Genomic DNA, 26609 nt, shown 5'->3' with positions numbered 1-26609 from the left:
ATGTATCCAATGCCTAACGTATAAAACTGTAACCTCTCTGTCCATCAGTTGTATAATAAAAACTAAAAAAATAATAAATAAATAAATAAATAAAAAAGAAGCTCAGGGACAGAGCTCAGACCCTGAGTTCAAGCCCCAGGAGTGGCAAGGAAAAAAAAAAAAAAAAAGCATACAGGAGGGCTCATTCTCTTAGACATGGAACATCCCTGGATTAAAGTCTCCTCTACCCCCACTTTCTCTTGTTATGGCCTGAATCATGCTCTTCCATTCACAATTTGAAGCCTTAACTCCCAATGTGACCACAAAGAATCTAATGAAGACTACAGTGACGTCCTTGGAGTAAGTAGGTCCTTCAATGACAGGTGTTCAGGACCCAGACAAGAACAGAGGAAAGGGCTGGGAATATGGCCTAGTGGCAAGAGTGCTTGCCTCCAACACATGAAGCTCTCGGTTCGATTCCCCAGCACCACATATATGGAAAACGGCCAGAAGGGGCGCTGTGGCTCAGGTGGCAGAGTGCTAGCCTTGAGCAGGAAGAAGCCAGGGATGGTGCTCAGGCCCTGAGTCCAAGGCCCAGGACTGGCCAAAAAAAAAAGAACAGTGGAAAACCAGGTGAGGACAAAGAGAAGATGGCCAACTACTAGCCAAGGAAAGAGAGAGTTCATTCAGGACATCAGCATCAATTTGGGCATCAACTTGTGCTAAGCTGCCAGTCTGTGGTGCTTTGTCATGGCAGCCCCAGCAAACTCACCACCCTGTTCCCTGACTTTTGATCTCCTCAGCACATACTGAAAGCGTGACCTGCCACAGTGAGCAGGTCCACTGGCATATACACTGCAGACTTCAGTGGTTTTACTCAATGCTATATCCCCAGAACCTAGAACCGTCTAGTACACAGCAAGTACATACTTAATAAGCAAATAAACTGGATATAAATGGAATTTTTTTTTTTAAGTCATGGGGCTTGAACTCTGAGCCTGGGCGCTGCCCCTGAACTCTTTAGCTCAAGGCTAGCGCTCTACCACTTGAGCCACAGCATCACTTCGGGTTCTTCCGGTCGTTAATTGAAGATAAGAATCTCAGGACTGGGGGCTGGGAATATGGCCTAGTGGCAAGAGTGCTTGCCTCATATACAGGAAGCGCTGGGTTCAATTCCCCAGCACCACATATATAGAAAATGGCCAGAAGTGGCACTGTGGCTCAAGTGGCAGAGTGCTAGCCTTGAGCAAAAAGAAGCCAGGGACAGGGCTCGGGCCCTACGTCAAGGCCCAGGACTGGAAAAAAAAAAAAAAGAATCTCAAGACTTTCCTGCCGGGACTGGGCTTTGAACCTCGATCCTCAGATCTCAGCCTCCTGAGTAGCAAGTAGCTAGTAGGATTACAGGCGTGAGCCACTGGTACCCGGCTGAAAATGGAATTTCAATTAAACTGCTGCCTCTAAAACCATCCACCCCCGCTATACATCCCACTTTCTCCTATCTCTCCTTCCTCCGATATAAAAGCTAGTATAAATGCAAAGATAATCTTTAGCCTATAGTCACCAAACAGTTGTATAAACAAGGTGACAGGAAATTGACAAAAATATACACAGACATTCTCACCTGAACAACAGGGAGCATTACAACCCACTAAGTGCTGAAATCCTCAGATTAAGCATTCTTAGTACTTAGTACATACTTAGTAACAATGTGTGAATAATAAAGTTGGGTTACATTTGGCTTTTGTTGTTGTTTGTGGGAGTGGGCGACAAACTTCAAACCCTAGAGACCTGATACTGACACAAATCCACACTGCAGACAAGAAAGGTGAGCAGAGCCCACAGTATCTACAGCCCACAACGATGTCCAGGCGGCATCAACATGTCTGGGGCGGCCCCAGGCCCTTCATCCCCCCATGGGGCAGGTGGTAACAAGCTTTGGGCTCCTTTCCAAGCAACTGCAGGCTCTCTAAGGCAGTGGCAGACTGCAGCAGACTGACTTGAGCTGGAGCCGGGGCAGGGGAACAGGGGTTATGGAAGGCCAGAAAGAAGGAAGCCATTTCTCTGGAATGAAAGAAAACACCTGAGCAGGCCAACTCTTGCATTCCAGTCGCTAGCCCCTTGGCACCATCTCTCCCATATGCCTAGCCCACCCCACCTGCAAATACTCCTTCACCACAAACATGGACTGCTCAAAGCAGCCACTAGGACTCCTTTTACAACAAAACCCACAGGTTGCAACTTATTACTACAGTTCTTGTACCATCTGGGGGAGGCAGGAGCCACAGGAGACCCCAAGTGGCTGGCAGTGATAGCTGGATGTTTAAGAAACCACCTACCTCCTTTTCCCCTATCCCTCCAACGCTTCTACGTTCACCTGCTCGGGCCCTCAGCTCCCTCCTACTTCTGTGGCACTCAGCGGGGATGAGAGCTATTTCCTGAGCCTCCCTGTAAACAGGTCCCTTGGGGACTTTTTCCTCCCTCACCTCCTCCAGGTAGCTTTTCTAGCCCAGGCCTTGAAAACTGCATAGGGGCTTGGTGGGGGTGGGAGGCAGCAGGCTGAAGGCCTTCCTCCACAAAGCCCAGAAAACCTCCCAGTTCCGGGTTCCTAAGCTTTCTCACCACTAATGAATGACAGAGTGGTTTTACCTGTTTTCCACTGACTCAACTGGGTAAGAAGGCTCCAGTCTCTCAGCCACACCACCGGGAGGGAAGCTCCAACGGCTCTAGAAGACAGGGCCAGGCCATCTCAGGCCTGGACCACCTGGCCATCATCTCTGGCCAGGACCTCCCACAGACGCTCAGGAAGCACTTGCTGAATGCACGCATGTCCAAGAGTCAATAAAACCCATGGAACTTTCTGGAAATGTAAACAATGGTTCTTTCCCTCAGTGGACCATAACATAGCCATTAGAACACCCATTGTGGAGAGTGTTGCGACACAGGAAATCAGATTATAGTACTGCACGAATAAATCAACAGTTTCCATTCCACTTATGATTTTGTAAAATAAAGTGTATACGGGCAGGAAACCTAGAAAAATGCACACGGTGGATGGGGTGAGGGGCAAACTTGCTTCTGGCCAGCTTTGTGGTTATACTTGTATTATAAACAACTCACCCCTTATTTGTCTTTTCATTTTGTTCTGTTTCACTTTAAAAAGAGAACTGATTCCCCTAACAATCATGCCTCTCAATATTCCATAGAAAAAATTTCGTCCCAAGTCCTTTGACGGGGAGTATATCTGATTACACAACCAGAGAGGGTGCAGGCAGAATTCCCAGCAGAGTGGAATCCTGCACTCCCAGGAAATGGCGCAAGGAAGCAGGCCTCAAGGATTACTACCTTGGGCTGCGCAGGGGCTGGGGTTGCAGCTCCTCAGGGGGAAAAAAAACTTTCACCAACCCCAGGTGACTCACGGGGCCTTGGTCAACCTGAATCACCCTTGAACAAAGCTTTGCCAGAGTCTAAAGGACTGAACAAGGTCCCAGCCCTGCTCCTTCGACATGCCATACCCCATCCCCTCTTTGCAATCAGAAGCCCCTCCTCCAGTCAGCCCTCTCAGGCTCCCGGGACCTGCTCTCAGGCTCCTGGCATCTGTACCTATTGGGAGACTGTCAACTCCCAGAAACAAGGCCCCGTTCCCTCACCTTGATACTCGCTCCTAGCACCCGAACCTGCCACTCGGTCTCGTGAGCACAGAAAGTTTGAAGGAGTGCTTACTGAATGACTAAGGGTTTGACAGGAGGGCGGATAGGAAAAGCAGGAATGCACCGGGCAGTAGTGGCCCATGCCTGTAATCCTAGATACTCAGGATGAGTATCAAGGTTCAAAACCAGCCCAGGCAGGAAAATCCGTGAAACTCATTTCCAATTTATACCCCGAAAACCGGAAGTGGTGCTGTGGCTCAACGTGGTAGAGCCTTGAGTGAAAAGGCTCAGGGACAGTGCCCAGGCCATAACTACCAAAAAAATAAAAGAAAAAGCAAGCAAGCAAGAAAAGCAGGAATGCAAGGGTTGCCAGGTGCACAGACAGGAAGGGGAGCCCACTAGTCAAAATGATGACAGTTCCCAATGGGCACCATTAGGGGCCCAATAGCAGACAAGTCATTCCAGGCCCAAAGTCACACCACAACCAAGATCTTTCATCTGTCCTCTTTTAGAACCAGCCGCACTGAGTGGCCAACAATGGACTGGGAGGCCCCATTCTGCCACAACCCAAAGCATGGCTCCTTTAAGGAATTCTCAGCCACTGGACAGGGAGACGGCCAAGGGGACCACTCCACCCTCACCGTAGGTTTAAAAAAAAAAAATGCATGCAGAGTGAAGGGTGTTTAAAAAAAAAAATGCATGCAGAGTGAAGGGTGTTTACAAGGCCTCACTGGTGCTGGACAGAAGCCCCAAGTTTGAATCTACACACACTAACCTTGTCAGCAAAATGGAATGAGCTCCCAACTTGTATGAATGAGGAAAGACATATATAAGACAGTCCACATGAAAGTATTAGCATGGGCCTGGCACATACAGGCATTCGATGAAAGGCAATTTTTTATTGTTATTATAAAGGTGGTGTACAAAGGGGTTACAGTTAAAAAGTTGACTGCTACTAGCAGAACCAGACCTTTACCCAGCCTTCCTCCTTCCTTCCTCCAGCCATTCCCTCCTCTCCCTGGGCAGGGAGAGCTTCCAGGATGCAAGTTCAAGATGCTAGGAAGCCCCCAAGAACATGAACCTGCCTCATGTCACCAGTGTCACGGGGTAAGCTCCTTGGTGACAGGAAAAGGAGGAGGGCTAAGCCCTTTGCCACCGATGAAATCCCACTGGGGCCAGCACAGGTAGGACACACAACAGGAACTCAAGGAGTCCCCTGTGTTCACTGACATGATCTAGAAACTTGAGGGCAATTCCCTTATACTCAAAAGTTGGCTCTGAAATATTAAAACATCAGGATGAGGATGTAGCTCAGTCTGAATGCTTTGGCATTCCATGGGCTGGGTTGAAAACTAGAAGTTCAAAAACTTTAAAAATAAAAACTTCGAAACATCTCCCTACTAAGGGGTTGTATCACTCGAGATTCCCAAGAAAGGACCAGATACTTGTGGTTTGGTAAAAGGGAACGCAGCCCTCACAAGCCCTTGGCTGCCAGGGCCTCTTCACACAAGCTTAAGCAAAAGTACCAGGGGACTTCAGCCCCTTCGTGTAACAAGGACCAAGGGCCAACTCTGCCAGAGCCCAGGTGGCAGCCAGGGAGAGCCATGGAAGAGATAGCTTTTGACTCCCAGGTCTCACGCTCCAGTGAGTCCTAATATCCCTCCCATTCCAGTCCAGTTAGATTAAGTCACTCATACTGTTCCAATGCCTCGTTCTGCATGTTTATCAGACAGGAAACTGCCTTCTCCAGCTCAGTGACTTCATGTGCGACACAGGAAACACGGCAGCTTTTGAACACAGAGGACTAAATAAGGGTGCCTCTCCTGCTTTGTAACCCCCACCACCACCCTACTGGTCCTAGGGCTTGGATGCAGAGCCTGGGCACTGTCCCTGAGCATTTTTGCTCAAAGCTACTAGCACTCTACCACCTGAGCCACAGCTCCACATGTGGCTTTTTGCTGGTTAACTGGAGATAGAGTCTCATGGACTTTCAAGCCCAGGCTGTTTTTGAACCTTGATCCTCAGATCTCAGCCTCCTGAATAACTAGGATTACAGGTATGAACAACCAGCGCCCAGCTCCATTTTTTTTAATGCCTTAATTAGCTCAGAACAGAGCCAACAGATGAGTAATGTCGTACATCAGGAAGGATGCCCATGTCGCTGACCTCAAAACTCAGCACTGGTGCTCAGGAAGCTCCAGACAGGTTCAGGTTCCTTCCTACAGCATCTTAGCCACAACACCCCATTAAAAAAAAAACACAACTTTGCTAGATAAAGGTAAAATCTTTAAAATCAAACATGTATTTCCTACCACCTCAGAATGATGTTGATAGTAATACAAAGAAGGGGAGGGGAGGGGAGGGGAGGGGAGGGGAGAGGAGCAGGCAGAACAGAAGGACTGGACCATTTCATACACATTCGTACTCCTAAGAAAGTGGTATCTCCGGGCTGGGAATGTGGCTTAGGGGTAGAGTGCTTGCCTAGCATGCATGAAGCTCTCCCTGGGTTCAATTCCTCAGCACCACATAAACAGAAAAAGCAAGAAGTGGCGCTGTGGCTCTAGTGGTAGAGCGCTAGCCTTGAGCAAAAGAAGTCCAAGGACAGTGCCTAGGCCCTGAGTTGAAGCCCCAGGACTGGCAAAAAAGAAAAAAGAAAAAAAGTGGCATCTCCATGTTGCTCATGGAGAAACTGAGGCTCACAGTAGGAGAAAAGTGAAGGTCTACCTAATCCTAAAATCCTGTTTTGTTCTACCACAGGTTTTATGTGGAAAAATACAACAAACTCATCATCCAAGACACTAAATTGAGTTAAAATTACTAGAAACCCAGACCAGCTAAAGGGCAGCCGATGCCAGTGTGGCTTTCTGAATGACCCACCCTGCTGCCTGGCAATACCCCACGGGAAATACTGACTTTCTGAGCTGTGGGAACTTTCAGCCCAAGGGCCCCACCCTACTGGAAGAAGTTCAGAGAAACTCAAACACCTCCCCCAGTCTGTAAACTAATGCCCGCCCCCCAACCCAGAAAGAGTAAGAGAATGGAAGGAGATTTTGGAGTAAAGATTAAAAGAACTGGATATGTCTTGCTTGGCTAAGTAACCCATGCGTGAAGACAGAACAAAGGAGTTAGAACCCAAGTTTAAACTCATCTCTTAAATCAGTCTCCTGATTTGGAGGGAAAGGCTCTGGGCTAAGTGAGCTAGGAGCCCAGGTTTTCTACTAATTCATGGAATGAGCCTGAGCAAAGCACTGCACCATATGGAGAAACAACATCTTATTTTTCTTTTTCCTTTCCAGGTGTGAGACTGGGACTTGAACTCACTACCTGATGCATTGACTAATCCTAACTATATTCAGTAAGGTTTTTATTGTTGATGGTTTTCTAAACCAGGCAGAGCATCATTTAGAATTAGATAAATGAAAGAAAAAGGAAACCTAGGGTGGTGGCTCGGTGGTAGAATACTTGCCTAACATGTGCAATGTCCTGGTTCTCTCCCCTGAACAAGGAAATACAGATGGAAGGCAGGGAAGGAAAAGAAAAAAAGATGCAAAAGAGAAGAGAAAAACGTAAGGCTTAACTTCCAAAAACAGGTCCTTCTGGTCAGTGACAACCTAAGGGGCCACAGCACACTAAACATCATGCAGCGGTTACACTCATTTTTACCTCTACCATGTAACAAGGACCTCAAGGTCCTCTGACAGGCCACAGGAAGCTACCTTCACCCTCTACATTAGGCTGCAGTTCAACCTGCCCCACAGGAAGCCACGTCCTTTGTGGCGGTGGTAACTTACTTCCACAAGGCTCTGCAAGCTGCTGGCTCCCTCCAGCACAGCGGGGAAAGTTCCTGGGGATTGGGGCTGGCTGGAGGTGAAGACAGCCGCTGAGGCCGCCGCCAGGAGCCTCCTCCAGCCCCACCTGCCTGTGCTTCATCTCCTGAGGCTTGACAACTCTCAAGTCTCAAAGTTGTCTTCCAGCAGAAGCCAGCCTTGGCTCAGAGATTCTTACCAGACTAGGTGAGCAGCATCTCTGAGCCCACGAGGAGCAGGGGGACACCCTCCGCCTTCATACCACCTGCCCAGGTGGTAACAGACCCATTTTACAGCCAGACTCATGTGTGTTCTAGTGTGACTATGTTGCCTAGCGCACAGGCCAGGACCTGCTCAGGACTGTGCCGGGTCTTCCATAGGCTTCCAAGAGAAGCAGGAGGAGAGCCATGGGCACAGCCGGCAGCTAGCCCAGGACCTGAGCCAGCCACGGCTAACCCACTTCTTGGAGGATGGGGTTATGTTCTTCAAGTCGCAATAATGCCTCTCCAGTCACATTTTCTCAGGAACTGGGGGGGTTTCCTATCCATAAAAGCCACAGGCTAGATGTCCGAATGGAGTGGGAAGGAGCAAGAACGAGCAAGTAAGCACAATGATCTTAAGTACAAAACAAAGAGACCCAAGGGAAGGTCTTGTTTAGCCTCTGTCAGGATGGGGCCCCCAAGACAGAAGAGCACATGATCTGGACACAGGCAAACTGTGGGAACTCTGGCCAGAGAGCATCCTGACACATCTACCAGCAGTGAAACTGAGCTCCTTTCGTACAGCAAAGCCATCAGCCGCCATTTCCCAGGAAAACAGTGGACCAAAGCAGACATTGTCTAAGGAGTTACTCTAGTGACAATATGACGTCATGAAAACAGCACCCAGAGCATTCAAGCACAAAGAGCAAGTTAGCCTTATTTTAAGACCTTTGTCCTAAGTAAACTGTACAAGATGGTACACCTGTATCCCAGCACTCAGGAGATGGAGGGAGGAGCATGAAGTATTCCAGGCCAGCCTGAGTTATATTGCAATATCCTGTCTCAAGAAAAAAAAAGGGGGGGGGGAATATGGCCTAGTGGCAAGAGTGCTTGCCTCATATACAGGAAGCCCTGGGTTCGAGTCCCCAGCACCACATACATAGAAAATGGCCAGAAGTGGTGCTGTGGCTCAAGTGTCAGAGTGCTAGCCTTGAGCAAAAAAGAAGCCAGGGACAGTGCTCAGGCCCTGAGTCCAAGCCCCAGGACTGGCCAAAAAAAAAAGGTGGGGGGACATCTTAGGTTTGGGGGGAAGAAAGAGGGAGAAGCAATGTACATACTATTTACATGCTATTTGTGTCTAGTTCCATTTTGCTTTTCCCTTTTCTACTTAAACCTACTTTGGCAGGGGCCAGGAATGTGGGTTAGTGGTAGAGTGCTTGCATGAAGCCCTGGGTTCAGTTCCTCAGTACTGCATAAACAGAAAAGGCCAGAAGTGGCACTATGGCTCAAGTGACAGAGTGCTAGCCTTGAGCTGAAGAGCTCAGGGCTCTGGGACTGTGCCCAGGCCCAGAGTTCAAGCCCAATGACAAACCAAAAACAAAACAAAAAAACTACCTTGGCAAGCATGATAGATAATAGACAGACAGACAGGCAGGCAGGTAGATAGATGAGTCTCGATTTTTAAAGGCTGGTGAGGCCTTCCACTGTACAGCTGTAGTGTGATTAATTTGACCTTTCTAATGGACAGTTAGCGCGTTTCCTGCCTTTTTTCTGACAGTGAGGATTCTCCGATATTTCCTTTTCCACAGTTGAGTTTATCTGTGGGATACATTCCTAGAATGCAGTCAGGAACTATGCTCTGACAGATACTGCTAAACTGCCTTTTTTTAAGAGTTACACAATACACATTCCCATCAATAGGGTCTAAGAAACAGGAATTTGGAAGGAATTTAAATTCCTCAATTTTTCAGTTTCCCACCATGTCTTTGTGAAGCAATACAGCTTTCTATCAAAACCAAACCAGCCTTCTATCAAAGTCAGCGCTAGAAGGGAGGACTTCACACAGACAAGTCCTTGTCTAGACAATGGGAAAGGATGTTTTACAACTGAACCATCTGAGAATCCTCCACTTGAGGCCAAGGCCATGTGTCAAGCTAATCAGGAAAATTGGGTACCAAAAGCATCAGCAGAGGGACTGGCCTCACAGAAAAGCATGGCTCAGGCACCCCTTTAAGAACACTGAGCTAAAAAAAAAAAAGAACACTGAGCTAGGAGCCAGGGAAATACCCTACTATCCATCCTTACCCAGGGAGCTAAGACAGCATTTACATGATTTGAACAACAACAAAAAAATCTAGTTAAATAGCCATGATCAAGCCCTTTTTTCTTTTAAGATGGCCTATACCTTGAGCTCTCACATCCATACCTTGTGTGGTATAGACTTCAACTCCACATCACAGAGGAATAACTGAGGAAAAGCTATGTAGCTCACCCAAGGCCACAAAGTTACTAGGCAGGATCAGGATTTTAACTCTGGCTATTTCCAAAGCTCTAGTTCTTCCTATGACTCCATCCCAATTCTTCTCAGCCTGGACACTGACTGGTAGCTCATGCCTGTAATCCTAACTACTCAGGAGGCTGAGATCTGAGGATAATGGTTCAAAGCCAGCCTAGGCAGGAAAAAGTCCGTGAGACTCTTACCTCCAATAAACTACAAGAAAACCGGAAGAATGGGGTTCTGTGAATGACAGGAACCCTGCTTCCCAGAGGGACAGCCGAGTCTGTTGTCAGCAGAGGACCTGAACCCAAGGGCTCAGCATACCAAGGGTTAAAAGCCAAGAGGCAGAGCCTCTCTGGGGCTGCACAAAGGGAAAATGTACTTCCTGCCCCTGCGGGTAGAGATGCTTGTTTTATGCTCAGTAAATTAGGACGTTTGTTTAATTAAGAGGACACACAGATTTTGTTATTCTAAATATTTTTGGAACATGATGCTTGGGAGGAAGCTGTCAAGGCAAGTAATTTTTTTCCCTCTGCTTCGGGTTTCTTTCTCTTTCTCCCAGACAAGAGAAGGAAAACATCAGCCAACCCCTCCTCTCCCTTTGAAATAAAGATGTCAAGCTGGTAAGGGCTGTCTTAAGTACTTTATTGAAGGATTAGGGGGAAGAGGAAGTGAAGAAAGCTCCCAGCCGGGTTTTTAGCCATACCCCACCAGGTTCCAAACAATGCTGCATTTTTTGAGTGTGCTTTCCTTCTTTTAAAGAGCTAACAGATTCTTGTTTTGTTTTTTCTGGAGCCAGAACAGGCAAAATGCTGATTGTGATTAACATGTGTCCATCCTACAAGAGAGAAGTAGCCCCATCTCCAACCCCTTAGGTTAAAAAGTTTAAAAATAAAACAAGAAAGCCCCCCTCTTTCTCTCTCTCCTCCTGTATCCTTCAGATAAGTAGCCCCACACAGAACACCTCTCACCTGCCCTTCCCCCAGGGCTGGATAACTCCCCTAGGCAGAGCCTGCCAACCTGGCTGGCAGGGCACCTGGATCTGCCCACCTGCACTGCCCGGACTTGCTGAGTATGAAGAGTGAAGTTCTTTGGTGTCACCCCATAGCCATCTGGGGGCACGCTGGCTCTCAAATTACCCTGAGCAATCTCTTGACGTTTTTTAATTACCCCCCAATTATCCATTAAATGACTCCTCACTTTCCAACACCACATGCTTGCCTCAGTGGGACAAACCTGCAACACTACTCCTTCACCACCCAGACAGCAGCGGCCTCCTCGGCCTCGGGATTCCTCCGGGCCTTTGTCTGTGGCATCTTGGGACACACATCACAGGCTGCCTTTGTATCTCAGGCACCCTGTCACTGTTGCCCCTTCAAGCCTGCAAACTTCCGGAGGGCAGAGGCCTCCAGGATCTCCCAGGAGAGGCTGGCTCCCTTCTCTGGCCTGGTGATTCACAGTACCTTTCTGGGGTCCCTGTCATCTCCAACTCACATTACAGTCATCTACAGATTTGTCTCTGCTCTTCCCTAAGTGCCCATGGCAAGGGCCTAGGTTTTACTCAACTCACCCTCCCTCCCTCCCCCCCCCCCAGGCCCTCCACCACCACCTGGCAAAGTCCCTGGCACAGAGAAGCCAGTTAAATATTTGCTCAATTACACATCTGTGTGCCCTCCCCCTCCCCCACCCATAGCAACCTTGCATATTAATGGGCTAATACTAATTGAGTGATTGTCTAAACAAGCTCTCAAGCAGCTGCCCTCCTTTCCCAAAAGAGACTAAGCCATCAGGTGAGCTTAACCAGTCGGACGCAGACCGTGGAATCAGAAATGACCACAATGTTGCACTGCACAAGAAGCTAAGACGTTTCCACTTGAAGTTACTCAACAGTTACTTTGAAATCCTCTTAAAACCCAGAAAAGCGCGCAGCAGCGAAGGGAGAAGTGAGGGCCGGTGAGGGGAACCGCCCGTCTCCTGGACCTGGGACTTCCCGGGAACCTTCTCCCCACAGCGCTGGGCGGGGCCGCAGGCAGCACCCCGGCATTCACCCGGGCCCCGGCTTCAGGACAGCCCGCCAGCTCGTCCTGGACGGCACGGATTCCGTTTCGGTCGGGGGGAGGGGGGGGAGGGAAGAGGAGGGAGGAGGCTGCCGTTCCTGCGGCCCTAGGCGTGGTTCCCGGACAGCATGGAGTGCGGACCCCGGCACCGGGAAGTGAGGGGTGTATTAAAATGCAGTCTGTGGCCCCAAGAGGGAAGATGCAATAGCCCAGGAGGTCTGGTCCTAAAGGCAGGGGCCAGCTCTGCTCGCGGCCCTGCCCCGGGCCGGGAGGCCAAGGGTGAGGTGGAATCAGGTGCACGCCGGGGCGGCCTCAGGTCCCCGCCTCGCGCGGGCCTCCCTCCTGCGGGGACCCGATGGGCCAGGGGTGAGGGGGTGAGAGCGGGTCTTCCCCTCGCCCCGCGCGACCCCGGGTCTCACCGGGTCCCCCTTCCCCCGGCACCTACCACACCTCTCCCCGCCCCCCTCGGCCCGGCAGAGGGCGGCCGGGCAAACGAGGAAGTCGCCGTCGGAGGGCGGAAACCCAGCCGGGCGCAATGTCTGCGGCGGACGGGTCCGATTCTGACTCAGGAGGACGCCCTGACAGCTGCCAAACGGTCCCCGGTTACCCGTTACCTCGGTCTCCAAATCGCCCGGACACACTCTCACAAAGGAGCCGCTACCCCGACCTCGCGACTTCATCCCCGCCGGGTCGCCGGGGTCTCGAGGACCGCGGCTCCCCTCCTCCCCCCGGAAAGGGTTAAAAAGTTTGCCCAACTCGGCCCCGGCCGAGGCCAGGGCGGGTGCACCCGGCAACTGAGGGAGGCCGGGCTCCCGGTGCCCGGGCGCGGGGTGGGGGTGGCGTCCGGGGCTTCCCGAGGCCTCGCTCCCGGCTGCGCTCCGCCCCGAGCGCCCGCGCCGGGTCCGGGACTCCTGGGCGAAAGGATGCGGCGCTCGGGCTGCGGCGGCCGGCGTTCGCGCCCGGCCGCCCGCGCCCCAGCCCGCCGCGCACGGGCGGGGAGCCACTCGTCGGCCCGCCGGCCCCCCCGACGCCGAGCGTCTGTCTAGTCGCCGTCGCCGCCGTCGGCCTCACCGTTCCGGGTGGGGACCTGCCGGTGGGGCTCGCTCACCTGAACCTGGATCTGCCCGGGAAAATAGGCGCTGCTTCTCCAAAATCAAAAAAGAAGAAGAAGAAGAAGCAGACGGTTTCTCGAACGCTCGGGCGGCGGCGGCGGGGTGGGGCGAGCACGCGAGGCGGGAGCCGCAGCAGGTCAGCCTCGCTCAGCCTTCCGTGCCCTGCCCAGGAACCGCGGTGATCTGCGCGCCTCACCGCACCCAGCTCCGCGGCTCGCTGCCTTCCCGCCCCGCCCTACCGAGAGGCGGGCCGGATTCGAGCCGGGGAGAGGGGGGAGGGGCCTGACCGTAACACCCGCCCCCCACCCTGCTCCACCCAATCGCTTCTCTTGCGGCCTTGACTGACAGACTCATCATCCCGTGGTAGTGTGGGGGCGGAGCCTCTGAAGCCAAAGGGGTGGGGATTCACCGCCCCCACCCTCCACCCACCCCACCTTCCCCCCTCCCCCCCGCGCTTCCTAGGCGGGAGCTCCTCCTCCTAGGGCTGGTCCAACGGACAGCCAGGTTCCAGGACGAGAATTGACGTAAGCAGCCGCCAATCAAGACCCGGCAGTCGGGTGTACGATGGGCTCCGAGTCCGGGTGGTGGTGCTCGGCAGGGGCGCGAGCGGGGCCGGCGGGAGCCGACGGGGAAGGTCCCGGGGCACCGACACTCCGCCCCGCGAGCTGTGTTTTCCCTACGCCCTGTCCTACCAGAAGAACAGACATTAAGTACCATATATGGGAAAAGTGGTGTTTTACAAAATTCTGTGGCTGCGGGGGCGGGCATGGCCTCAGCCCTGCATTCCGTGTAGGCGTCCTGAGCTGGGTTTGGACCCTGTCTCTTCAGACGGTGCTCACCAGGGCTGTCTTGCAGCAGCCTCCGGGCCTTTGCTCCGGCTGTTCCCTCTACCTGGAACGCTCCTTACCTCCGCCTCACCTTTCAGACACTTCTTTGCAAAATTCCTTTTTTTGAAGAAAAAATGTTTTTATTTTTTAGGTGGGCTGATTGTACCTGTTTAGGTTACTGTCTACAAGAAAGTTTGGTTTGGTGTTCCATTTGTTAAAAAGAAAATTCTACCTTTATCTTTTCATCCCTCAGTAAATTTGCGTTTGGAGCTAGCAAGAAATCTAAAAACTTTTGCAAAAGTCGGCCGTCCACCCAGTTTTCTCCACTGTAGCGGATAGCATTTTATCATTACATATTGAAGTTCATATATTGTGAATTCCTTTCCATTACATCCATTGATCTTTCTTTCAGGCTGGAGGTGAGGCTCCAGGGGCAGAATGCGTATCTAACAAGAGCAAGGTCCTGAGTTCAAATTCCAGTAGCACCACCAAAGAGGAAAAGAACCAGTTGGGCTTTTCATATGTTACTGTGCCGAGTACACAATGCTTCAACAATGGTAGCTTCATTTTAGGTCTCTGAAGACAAATTTTCATTAGGATATCCTAACATTGTTGACTAAAACTATCCTTCTAAATGAACTTCGGACAATATTTAGATTCTAAGGGCAAAAGAAATGGAAGAACAGATTTTGCAGCCCAAGTGACAAACAGTATCAAAATGTATAAAGATCTAAAATGTATAAAGCCCCAAATACCTGAAACTAAGATGATCCAAACTTGTCAGGCATTGTGACTAATGCCTAAAAGCCAGAACTGGGGAGACTGAGATCGGAGAATCAAAAGTTCAAGGGTACCTTAGACTATGTGTGAGACCCTTCCATTTTAATTAAAAGTAAAAAATTTTTTAAATGCTAGGAAAAGCTAATTCAAAAAGACAAAGTACAAGTAGCCAATAATTAGGGGAAAATTGGTTATCAGAAAGCAAGCAAAACATGGAATGTCATTTTTGACCCATGAAGTTCACAAGTAATATTAATAAGAATGTCCAGTCCTAGCAGGGCTCACACAGTCCTCGCTACTCAGGACTGAGATCAGAGCCAGACTGAGCACACAAATCCAAGAGCCTCTTACCTCCAATTAACCAACAGCAAAAAGCCAGAAGTGAATGTATGGCTCAAGTGGTAGAACACCAGCTAGGAGGGAAAACGCTAACTAAGCCAGGTGCTGGTGGCTCACACCTATCATCCTAGCTACTCAGGTGTCTGAGATCTGAGGATCACCATTTGAAGCCAGCCAGGCAGGAAAAGCCACGTGACTCTTATCTCCAATAAACTAACTTGAGCTGTAGCTCAGCAGATAAAGCTCAGAGACAGCACCAATCTCTGAATTCCAGGCCCAGGAATGGTTTCAACAATAATAATATTATAATAAAATAGGGCCAGGTGCCAGTGGCTCGTGCCTGTAATCCTAGCTACTCAGAAGGCTGAGGATAGTGGTTCAAAGCAGGAAAGTCTGTGGGGCTCTTATCTCCAATTAACCACTCAAAACCCAGAAGTGGGGCTAGGAATGTAGCTTAGCGGTAGAGTGCTTGCCTAGCATGCATGAAGTCCTGGGTTCCATTCCTCAGCACCACATACACAGAAAAGGGCAGAAGTGGTGCTATGGCTCAAGTGATAGAATGCTAGCCTTGAGCACAGAGAGGCTCAGGGACAGTGCCCAGGCCCTGAGTTCAAGCCCCACAACTGAAAAAAAAAAAAAAAAAGGACTGGAGTGAAAGCTTGACATTTATTCATTTGTGGATCTCCCACGAATACCACAGTGGGTGCTGGTAAACATGTTTATGAGGCTGGTAGATCCTGCCTAGCAAGCTTGAGGCCTTGAATTCAAACCTCTGTACTACCAAAAGAAAAACAAAACACACAAAACCAATCAACTTCTGAACTTTTTTATTTTTTGCCAGTCCTAGGGCTTGAACTCAGGGACTGGGCACTGTCCCTGAGGTCCTTTTGCTCAAGGCTAGTGCTCTACCACTTGAGCCACAGAGCCACTTCCGGGTTTTTCTGCTTATGTGGTGCTGAGGAATTGAACCTAGAGCTTCATGCATGCTAAGCAAACATTCTACCACTAAGCCACATTCCCAGCCCCATCTTCTGAATTAAAAAAAAAAATAGAGGTTTATTGGGATATAATTTACATATCATACATTTCACCCATTTAAAGAGGACAATTCAAGTTAAGCACTGGTTGCTCATGTCTGTAATCCTAGCTACTCAGGAGGCTGAGATCTGAGGATCCAGGTTGAAATCCAACCCAGACAGGAAAGTCTGTGAGACTCTTACCTCCAGTAAACCAGCAAATAGCTGAAAATGAAGCTGTGGCTTAAGTGGTAAAGCACCAGGCCTTGAGCAAAAAAGCTAAAGGACAAGGCCCAGGATCCTATTTCAAGCCCCAGTGTATACACACACACACACACACACACACACACACACACACACACACACACACACCCCTCTAGGACAATTCAGTAGTTTTTTAGTATATTCTAAGTTGCACAACCACTTCCCCTAATTCCAGAACATTTTCATCATCCCTAAAGAAACCCCCTATCCATCAGCAGTCACCCCTCATTTTCCTATTCTTCCCAGCTGTAGACAACCATTGATCTACTTTCTCTATAGACTTGCCGATTCTGGACATTCCACAGAAAGGGAGTCATACCCTGTGTGGTCTTTTGTGTCTGGCTCCGTTCATTTAGCGTGATGTTTTCGGAATGCGTTCATGTTGTATGAGCTAGGGTTATGGCATTTGTTTATCTTGCTGAAGGAGAACGTTTAAACACATTTCATTGACCCACCAGTCTTCAGATCCAGTGGTAACCAGCCTTCACCAGGTCTATAGTGTTTAGATTTCACAACAGACTTTTCCCCCGCCACCTTCCTTTGTCTTGTTTGAGGAGGGCTGCATGTATCCCCGTTTTGCAGATGAGTTAAACTGAGGCCAGCATGAGCTGTTGAGACTTGCCCGAGATCACAAGCTATTAAATGGCAGAGTCCGTGCTTGAAGCCCTTTTCTCTGTCCTGGTCTGTCTCCCTCCCCAGTCCAATATGTTTCCTCTGTCTTCAAACCACTCCTGGTGATGTTCAAAGGCCTGGTGGCCACCTGGCCTTGGGTACACAGTGGCATGGGTGTGGCCAGCCAGTACCTGATCTGGATTTATACACCAAAGGTCCCTCTCCTTCTGGACTCAGTGTAGATGGGTCATTTTCTGGGGCACAGTTATATGTGAGTAGGGTGTACCCAAGAGAAGACCCACACTCCAGGAGTCTTGAGCTCCACCATCCACCTTACACCATCCACCTGCCCCGGCTTTGCCCGGCCCCACCCATCACCACTTCCTTCAGCCTGACCCAACTTGCCACACCCTTCCTCTGCAGCCAGAGAGAACTTTAGACACATCCCTTCTGTAGCACTTGGCTCAAGGCGGTGGGGGATGCCCAGCTTTTTGTGTTCTGTGTCTTCTCCCTCAAATGTGTGAACTGCACGCATGAAAGTTCTAATCACCTCCCTCCACCCCCTATGTTTTTTTTGCCAGTCCTGGAGCTTGAACTCAGGGCCTGGGCACTGTCCCTGAGCTCCTTTTGCACAGGTAGCCCTCTACCACTTGAGCCACAGCGCCACTTCTGGCCTTTTCTCTTTGTGTGGTACTGAGGAATCAAACCCAGGGCTTCATGCATCTAGGCAAGCACTCTACCGCTAAGCCACATTCCCAGCCCTCTAACCCCCTTTGTATAATAGAAACTCGCCCTTCACAGGACCCCAGTCATGGAGGCATGAATGAATGAATCTTCCTGTTTTTTTGGTTCAGTTTTGGTGCCAGTACTGGGGCTTGAAGTCAGGGCCTCTTGCCCTTGCTTGGATTTTTCACTCAAGGTTGGTGCTCTACCACTTGATCTGCAATGCTACTGCTAGCCTTTTGTTGCTTAATTGGAAATAAGAATCTCACAGATATTTTTTTTTTCTGCCTGGGCTGGCTTCAAACCCCAATCTTCAGATCTTAGCTTCCTGAGTAGCTAGGATCACAGGTGTGAGCTGCCCACACCCAGTTTCTTCCTATGTTTCACAAACACATCTACCATTTATTTATTACATGTTTTCCAGGGTCATTCCACCCTAACGGCAGTCCTGGCATATGGCTCGAGCTAGTCTCAGCTTTGCAGAAGGAGAATGAGCTTCAGCAGGGCAAAGTTTACAAGCCCAGGGCTTCATAGCACCGCTGGGATTCTAAGCCCTGCATCTAGTTGCTTCAATAGGCTGCTCTTTCCATCTAGGAGCGGTGAATGTTCCCAATAAGCAGCAAGTGGCAAATTTACAACCAGTTCTTTGAGAATGAACAGGGAACTCAGAGCCTCCCAGCTTGACTGCTCTGGGATGTCATTATTAGAGCCCACCTCATGCTCAGTGGTAGTGTGTGTGTGTGTGTGTGTGTGTGTGTGTGTGTGTGTCTGTGTGTCTGTGTGTCTGTGTGTTTATGTGTGCATATGCCTAGCATACTTGGCATGTATAAAGCTCTGGGTTCATTCCCAGCACCAGAGAGAGAAAGAGCACGCCACTGTGAAAAGAGAACAATGAAACATGTTGAAATTGTCTTGGGAAGGAGAGAGGAAGAGAAGAAGAGAGAGTAGTAGAGGGGTGAGATTGGTTGGAAGATGTTATAAATGTATGGAAATATAACAATGAAATCAGGCCCCTGTATAACTATTGTAAACTTGAAAAGAAAAGATTAGGTCATAAGGACTCCACCCACATCATGGATTAAGGCCATTGTTTGGGGATTAAGCTCCTTCTCTTGAGAGTGGGTTGTAGTCAAAGGGAGTTGAGCTTCCTCAATTCCTCTTCCCACCCTCTGCCCACTTGCCCACAGTGCCCTCCTCACTTCGCCACCCGGCAAAGGGCTCTCAAAGATGACCAGCACTTTGATATTGCAACTTCCCAGCTTCCAGATCTGTGACACATGAATTTCTTTTCATGAGCCAGTCTGTGGTTTTATATTCTAGAAACAGAAAACAGACTTAAGGCATACTATGACCTAGAATTCTTTTAAAAAAAAAAAAAAGAAAGGGATGGGGGTTAAACCATATAGGGAAGTGTGCACAGCATGAATATTCATAGAAGCATTATTTATAATAGACAAAAAACTGGAAACAAACTCAAATGTCCATAAACTGATGGATGGACAGGTAAAATATGGCCTATCCATACAATGGAGTACTACTTGACAGTGAAAAGGAATGAAATAGTAGGAGATGCTACAACATAATGGATCTTGGAAGGACCATGCTAAGTGGTCACCACAAAAGACCATCTATGTCCCTATAATATAAACATACACTTTTATGAAATACCCAGAAGAGATAGAGCTACAGAGACAAAAAGCAGATTAGTGACTGCCCCCACCTGAGGGAGACAGGAATGAAGACTAACTGCTCCTGGATACTGAAGATTCTTGGGAGATGAGAGTGTTTTAGAATTAGATCACAGTGGTGGTTGCACAACTTTGAATCTACTAAAAGCCATTGAAGGGTGACTTTTATAGTGTGTGAATTCCATCACAGCAAAGTTCTTATAAAAAGGAAGGAAAACAAATAAAGATGGGATGAACTTTGCCTTCCCCAGCTCCAAGGAAACAGGTATTTATTTGAAGGTAGGAGTCACTACCCCACCCACGGCTTGGGACCCAGAGCAGACCAGAAGCATCTCCCAGCCATGCTAGGCAGGGTGGAGGTGTCATGAGAGGGGCTTACTTATGCTGTGCCCTTCAAAGCTGTGGTTTTTTTCAACACTGGTCCTCCTAGTACTCTTGTGTAACCAAGGATTTTACAGTCATGTTGTACCCCTTGCTGATAGGCCAGGCCAGGTAGTACAAAGCCGATTCCAGGATGGTGAAGCCAATATCTACAGCCATCTTAGCAGGCAAATTCAACTGGGGTGACATCAAGGAACTGACCAATTTAGAGAAAACCCAACTTGATGCCAGGGCAAAACAATTGGGATATCAAGGTATGCACTCTAGGTCTGGCATCCAAATACATGAGTTTGAACCCTATCCCCACCACTTACTAACTGGGTAAAAAGCAAATAAAATCACGTTGGTAAAAAGCTAGCATTGTGCCTAGCACACATGGATGTTATGGTATTTTATCATTAGACAGAAAAAGGGGCCAAGTGGGGTCCCAACCCTGCCATGCCCTTACTGTGTGATTTTAGGCTAGTGATTTTAGACCATTCAGGGACTTAGTATTTCTTGACCTGTTGGTAATCATGGAATATGCCTTGTCTACTTAACAAGATTCATTTGATGAAGCTGAGCACCAGTAGCTCACACCTGTAATCCTAACTAGTCAGGAGGCTGAGATCTGAGCATAAAGGTTTGAAGCCAGCCTGGGCAGAAAAGGTGCAGGAAACTCTTACCTCTAATTAACTAGCAAAAAGCCAGAAATTGAGCAGTGGCTCAGGTGGTAGAGCATCACCCTTAAGTGAAAAAGGACCCATAGCAGCATGTACACACACACACACACACACACACACACACACACACACACACACACAGAGTTGATGACCTTCTAAAATGTGTGGGGCTGGGAATGTAGCTTAATGGCAGAGTGCTTGCCTAGCATGCATGAAACCCTGGGTTCGATTCCTTAGTACCACATAAACAGAAAAAGCTGGAAGTGGCGCTGTGGTTCAAGTGGTAGAGTGCTAGCCTTGAGCAAAAGAAGCTCAGGGGGCTGGGGATATAGCCTAGTGGCAAGAGTGCCTGCCTCGGTATACCCGAGGCCCTAGGTTCGATTCCCCAGCACCACATATACAGAAAACGGCCAGAAGCGGCGCTGTGGCTCAAGTGGCAGAGTGCTAGCCTTGAGCGGGAAGAAGCCAGGGACAGTGCTTAGGCCCTGAGTCCAAGGCCCAGGACTGGCAAAAAAAAAAAAAAAAAAAGAAGCTCAGGGATCAGTGCCCAGGCCTTGAGTTCAAGCCCCAGGACTGGTTAAAACAAACAAACAAACAAACAAAACCATATGAACAGCATAAAGAACATACACTTGAGGTCTGCATGCATGCGGAACTATGTTAACTAGTACACACAGTGACTTGCAGGATTGTGAAGATAAAAGTTGGTGCTGAGCAATGCCAGGACCCTGGTGAAGCGAGGAGTTGAGGAAGCACTGCTCCCCACAAGAGAAGCCCCTCTACCTCTAAGGCACCAAGTCACTCAACCACGGAAGTGGAGACAAAACCACACAGGATTGTTGGGCAAGATGGAGAGGCATGAAGGCCTGGCTGAGGCTCCTTGTGGATGGAGGCAGGAAGGAAGAGCTCCGGGGTAGAGGCAGCCCTTCTATAAATGCTAGGCTCGGGATCCAAGGTGCCTCTGGGGCCTGGAGATTCCTCCTCTGCCTACGGTCCCCCCCACCCGGAGCTTCTCATGGCATTGGAGGGACAATAGCAGCTGAGGTTTATAGAGCACAAAGGACATGCCAGGCTACAGTCAGCCCTCCATGTCTGTGGGTTTGGCTTCCATGGATTCAACTGAGTGAGGACCAAATATAGCTTTAAAAAGCCTGTGTCTATCATGAGTGTATATAGACTTTTCTTGTCATGCCCTAAACAAATAATGTAGAACTGTCCACACCATTATTTATGTTATCTTGGGTATAAGTAATGTAGTGATAATTGAAAGTATACGGAGGGCTCATGCATGAGGATTGAAGTATAAAGCCAGCCCAAGATGAAAAGTCCATGAGAGTCTTTTTTTTTTTTTTTTTTTTTTTTTTGCCAGTCTTGGGGCTTGAACTCAGGGTCTGAGCACTGTGCCTTTCTTTTTGCTCAAGGCTAGCACTCTACCACTTGAGCCACAGCGCCACTTCTGGCCTTTTCTATATATGTGGTGCTGAGGAATCGAACCCAGGGCTTCATGTGTGCGAGGCAAGCACTCTACTACTAGGCCATATTCCCAGCCCCCTCCATGAGAGTCTTATCTCCAACTAGCCATCAAGAAGCAGGACATGGCCTTTTTCCTCGTTGGATCTGCAGAAGCAAGATGGGTCACCAGCAGCTCTCCTGGAGTCACCCCTGAAAATTCAGCCAGGGATCTTGCTCTTGCCGCATGTGCTGTAGCCGCCACCGTCTGATCCAGAAGTCGGGGCTCAACATGTGCGGGCAGTGTTTCCGCCAGTATGCGAAGGACATCGGCTTCATGAAGTTGGGATAATCGATCTTCTTGAAACAGATTATCCAAGACATCAAGCCCAATAAAAGACCATATTTGTACATAAAATAAAAATTCAGGAAACCTTAAAAAAAAAAAAAAAGCAAGAAATGGAGCTGTGGCTCTAGTGCTAGAGTGCCAGCCTTGAGCAAAAAGCAAAAAGAGAACACCTTGGCCCTGAGTTCAAGCCCCAGTATCAGCACAACAAAAATAATATAAAATAAAATAATAAAGTTTACGGAGAGATATGCATTGCTACATGCAAATCCTATACCATTTAAGGGATGTGTACAGCCAAAGATTTCATTGTCTGTGGGGACCTGGGACCCCATCCTCCAAGTATGCTGAGGGACTACTATTCACTTCTGTAATTCTCATAATAGCCATAGGTTGCTAAAAATGAGACGATTGAAACAGAGAGGTTTCCACTCTCTGGCATATATCCAAAGGAATGTAAGTAAGCATATAGTAAAGATACCTGCACACTATGTTTATTGCAGCACTATTCCCAGCAGTCAAGCCATGGAATCCACCTAAATGCCCAACAAATGTTTAATGCAATATGTTGATCACAGGAAAATGGGTGGAACTGGAAATTATCGTGATGACCAAAGCACATTATACACATGTATGGAAATACCACAATTAAACTCCTTTGCACAATTAATTTGTGTTAATAAATTTCTCAGGAGGCTGAGATCTGGAGAATGGTGGTTCAAAGCCAGAAGCTAGCCAGAAAAGTCTGCAAGACTCCATCTCTAAAATAACGAGCAAAAGGCAGGACTGGAGGAATGGCTTAAGTGTTAGAGTCAACTGAATGAGCAAGTCAACTAGGCATGTAAGCCCTGAGTTCAAACCCCAGTACCTCATCCCAAATGTATATATATTTTTTGCCAGTCCTGGCACTTGGACTCAGGGCCTGAGCACTGTCCCTGGCTTCTTTTTTGCTCAAGGCTAGCACTCTGCCACTTGAGCCACAGCGCCACTTCTGGCCATTTTCTGTATATGTGGTGCTGGGGAATTGAACCCAGGGCTTCATGTATATGAGGCCAGCACTCTTGCCACTAGGCCATATTCCCAGCCCCCAAATATATTTTTTACAAGAAGAACAAGAAGAAGAGAGGAAAAGGAAAGGAAAGGAAGGGAAATAAAGGAAAAGGCTTAGTTTTGTGAGTCACTCAAGATCACACAGCTAGTAAGTTGCAGAGCCATGTGCCCCAGGCCCCCCGGCTGCAGGACCCACCTTCCTAGAAACTCTCCCACTGTTTCTTAGGGTGAAGGTGGGGATGATTGACCAGAGCCTGGCTTGGCAGAGGAATCAGGGCTGAGCATGATTTTTCTAGAAGAGGAGGGGGAGATGGCAAAGGAGGAGAGAGAAGCACAATCTCTAATTTACCTGTCCTTGTTGTTGACCTGAGTCCATCAAGGACCCTGGAGAGCCAGGGGCTGAAGGATTGCCTGACTCCATTCCAACAGCAGCCTAGAGAGCCAGTCTTGATGTGCCAGCCTCTGAAGGGTGCTTTGTCCACAGTGGTATCCAAAACATCATTTCTTCAGTTGTTGCCTTGCACAAAAGAAGCTCTGGGACAGTGCCCAGGCCCTGAGCTCAAGCCCCAGGACTGACGAAAACAAAAAACAAAAAACTTAATGTTACAACTGCTTAAAGAAAATTAAAAAAAAAAAAAAAGAACAACCTTAATATCCCTAAGATCTCCCAGCAAGAGGGACACTGTTACTCTAAAACTGAGAGAGATCAAGTGGCTCCTCAGATCACCCACAAGGGCCTAGAACCCAGAACTAGGTCCCTGTGACCCTTGCCTCCCTAGAGAAGTCTAGCCTACTGGGTGTGGCTTTTCAACACTGTGTGACTGGTTACAGCTTAGTCACTGGGTAGAGGCCAGGCCGGTCACCCCTGGAGAACATAAGAAGCCACCTTCACTCTCCTGAACCAGTGCCCATCTCCTTTCTCCCCTTCTTCTGTCCACCTTCTGGGCACCCACAGGGCACACAGCTATTTCCCATTGCCATCTCTCAGCCAGGAACACTCTTGTCCAAGTATGGCATGGCACCTTCCCATGCTTTGTTCAAGTCACTCCCAAAATACCACCTCCACACAGAAGCCATCTCTAAACAACCAATCAGGACGGGAGAACCACCAGCCCCCTGTAGGGTAGACCCCTGCTGCGATTTAATCATGCTGGGGTGGGTGGGTTATTCACACACTCTGTCTTCACCAAAACAAAACCTCCAGGAGGGCAGGAATTATGAGTTTTAACTGCCTGCTTTATCCCTAGTGCCTGGAACAGTGACTGGCAAAAAGCTGTTGAATCAATAAAAAAAACACAACGCCCAGGATGTGGAGCTGGGCCAATGGACAAATGGGCCCGGTGGAGTGGACATTGGAGAAGGGTCCTCTGTGTGTGGGAAGCTCAGGGGAGACAGAGGTAGGGAGGTCTCTGAGGGATCCCTGGAGAGTGGGCAGAACTTGGGTGAGTCGTTGGGAGAGAGAGGGAACTCCAGGTGGAAGAAACTCTGCAAGAGCCAAGTTGTGGAGGAAAGAGGGGCTGGGCACAGACCAATGTATGTGCCAGTGGCTTTGGGCTCGGGGTTGATGGGCAGGTGGGAAGGTTAGAGTAAGTTAGTAAAGGCTTTGGATGCCAGTCTAGGCTTTGGGTTTATAAGCCTGATAGTATCCCAAGAATACACATGTGTACACACACACACACACACTCACACACATTTCAGTAGGTCCCTCGTGATTTCGTTGGGAAACAACGAAAATTTCCCTCCTATGCCTACCCTCCCTGCCCCTGGGGTACCTGCCCTCCCCCTCCAGAAGTAAGCAGTGTCTCAGGTGTGTGCGTTACTCCAGCTGACTCATATTCACTGCCCTGTGCAAGCAGCCCAGCGTACACGCTTGCTCCGGAATGGAAGACTCCGCCCAGGTGATGGGGGGGGGGGCTTTAACACCTTTTCAGCAGGAAGTCCCATTCTCTCCACCTGCTGACCAGAGGATTTGCTTGTGCCCGCCCACTTCCGTCCTGTGAGCCAATCGGACACCCGTGTGAAACAATTTCCCCGCCCTCTCTGAAGACAACCAATGGCTGCTGCAGAGACGCCCCAGGTCTGCTGGGCTCCCATTCCCAGCCTGCTGCCCTGCAAGAAGAACTCTGCAACTGTAGGAGCTGGAGAAATGCAGGTGTGGCCCCGCTGAAGTGAGGCGGTTGGCGCTGGAATCACATCGGAGGTGTAAAGCATTACCAAAGGCCATTTTACCTGTCCACGCCCTCCCCCAGCCCCACCGGAATGTAACCCAATGGTAAGAGTGCTTACCTACCCTGGGCAACGCCCTGGGCCTCCAGATCTAGTACCACAAGCAGAGAAAGAAATCTTTCAGAAACTGGGTACTGGTAGCTCATGTCTGTAATCCTAAATTATAGGAAGCTGAGACCAGAGGATTATGGTTCACAGCCAACCCAGGCTATAAAGTAAATGAGATTCCATCTCAAAAATCCCTGGCGGAGACATGGCTCAAGTGGTAGAGTGCCAGCTATGAGCAAGCAAGCCAAGTAAGAGCAGGAGGTCCTGAGTTCAAGCCCTGAAACAGCTCTCCTTCCTCTCCCACCCCCCCCCCCCCATCACCTCTTTGGAGTTAGATAAAATAGGATTTGAATGATGCTTTTCAAAGTTGCACGTGATAGGAGCTTAGGCAAATCATTTTACCCTCTGAGTCTTGCTTTCCTCCATGCTAAAAGAATTACACAGTCTTATTAGGATTAAATGAGTTCAGCTTTATCAGGCTCAGGGCCAGGCCACGTGTGTTAACTAGGACCAAGGGATCTCCTGGAACCTCGTTTCATCATCTGTCTTCTAGATGCCTAGCAAGCTTGTCATGAGTCTCAAATGACTTGTGGCACATGTTTATAAACAGACAAGCATGACACCAATGTTAATTAGTGGTATGGTGACAAAGCCAGCACACTTTCCTTATGACCTTAGACAAACGAGTTCACCTGATGAAGGGTCAGTGTCATCTCCTGGAATAAACTAGCTTTAGGCCAGTGTGGGGATGGGCTAGATGATTCATGGAAAGCTTTGCTCTCTGTCCAGGACACAACCAACTTTCCACTTGAGCCACACCTTCACTTTCTTTTTTTGTTTGTGTTTGTTTTTTGCTGGTTAATTGAAGATAAGAATCTGCCCAGGTGAGCCTCTAATCTCAGCCTCCTAAGTAGCTAGAATTAGAAGAAACTGATGTCAGCTTAGAATTTATTTAGTTATTTTTATTTTTGCCAGTCCTGGGGCTTGGAATCTAGGCTTAAGCACTGTCCCTTTGCTTTTTCTCCAAGGATAGTGCTCTACTACTTGAGTCACAGCTCCACTTCCTGATTTTCAGTGGTTAATCAAAGATCAGAGTCTAACAGACTTTGGGTGTCAGTA

General features: G+C 48.9%; 1 protein-coding gene and 1 pseudogene across 2 annotated transcripts in view; one reads left to right on the top strand and one right to left on the bottom strand.

The window, feature by feature from the left end:
• Positions 1–13306, bottom strand: part of Myh9 (myosin heavy chain 9) — an 89322-nt gene extending 76016 nt beyond the window's left edge. The window contains exon 1 of one of the 2 annotated variants that reach the window (XM_048356079.1): positions 13076–13306. The gene's annotated coding sequence lies outside the window, so the exon portion shown is untranslated. Of the gene's footprint in view, positions 1–2625; positions 3237–13075 lie in introns of those variants that run through there. The other variant, XM_048356087.1, reaches the window with a different exon arrangement.
• Positions 13307–22001: 8695 nt separating this feature from the next.
• On the top strand, positions 22002–22272 carry LOC125353787 (annotated as a pseudogene).
• The last annotated feature ends 4337 nt before the right edge of the window (positions 22273–26609 follow it).

This window comes from Perognathus longimembris, chromosome 1, assembly GCF_023159225.1.
Source record: "Perognathus longimembris pacificus isolate PPM17 chromosome 1, ASM2315922v1, whole genome shotgun sequence".
NCBI lineage: Eukaryota > Metazoa > Chordata > Mammalia > Rodentia > Heteromyidae > Perognathus > Perognathus longimembris.
The sequence above is the reverse complement of the archived record's forward strand: the minus strand, read 5'-3'. Positions and strand labels throughout refer to the sequence as shown.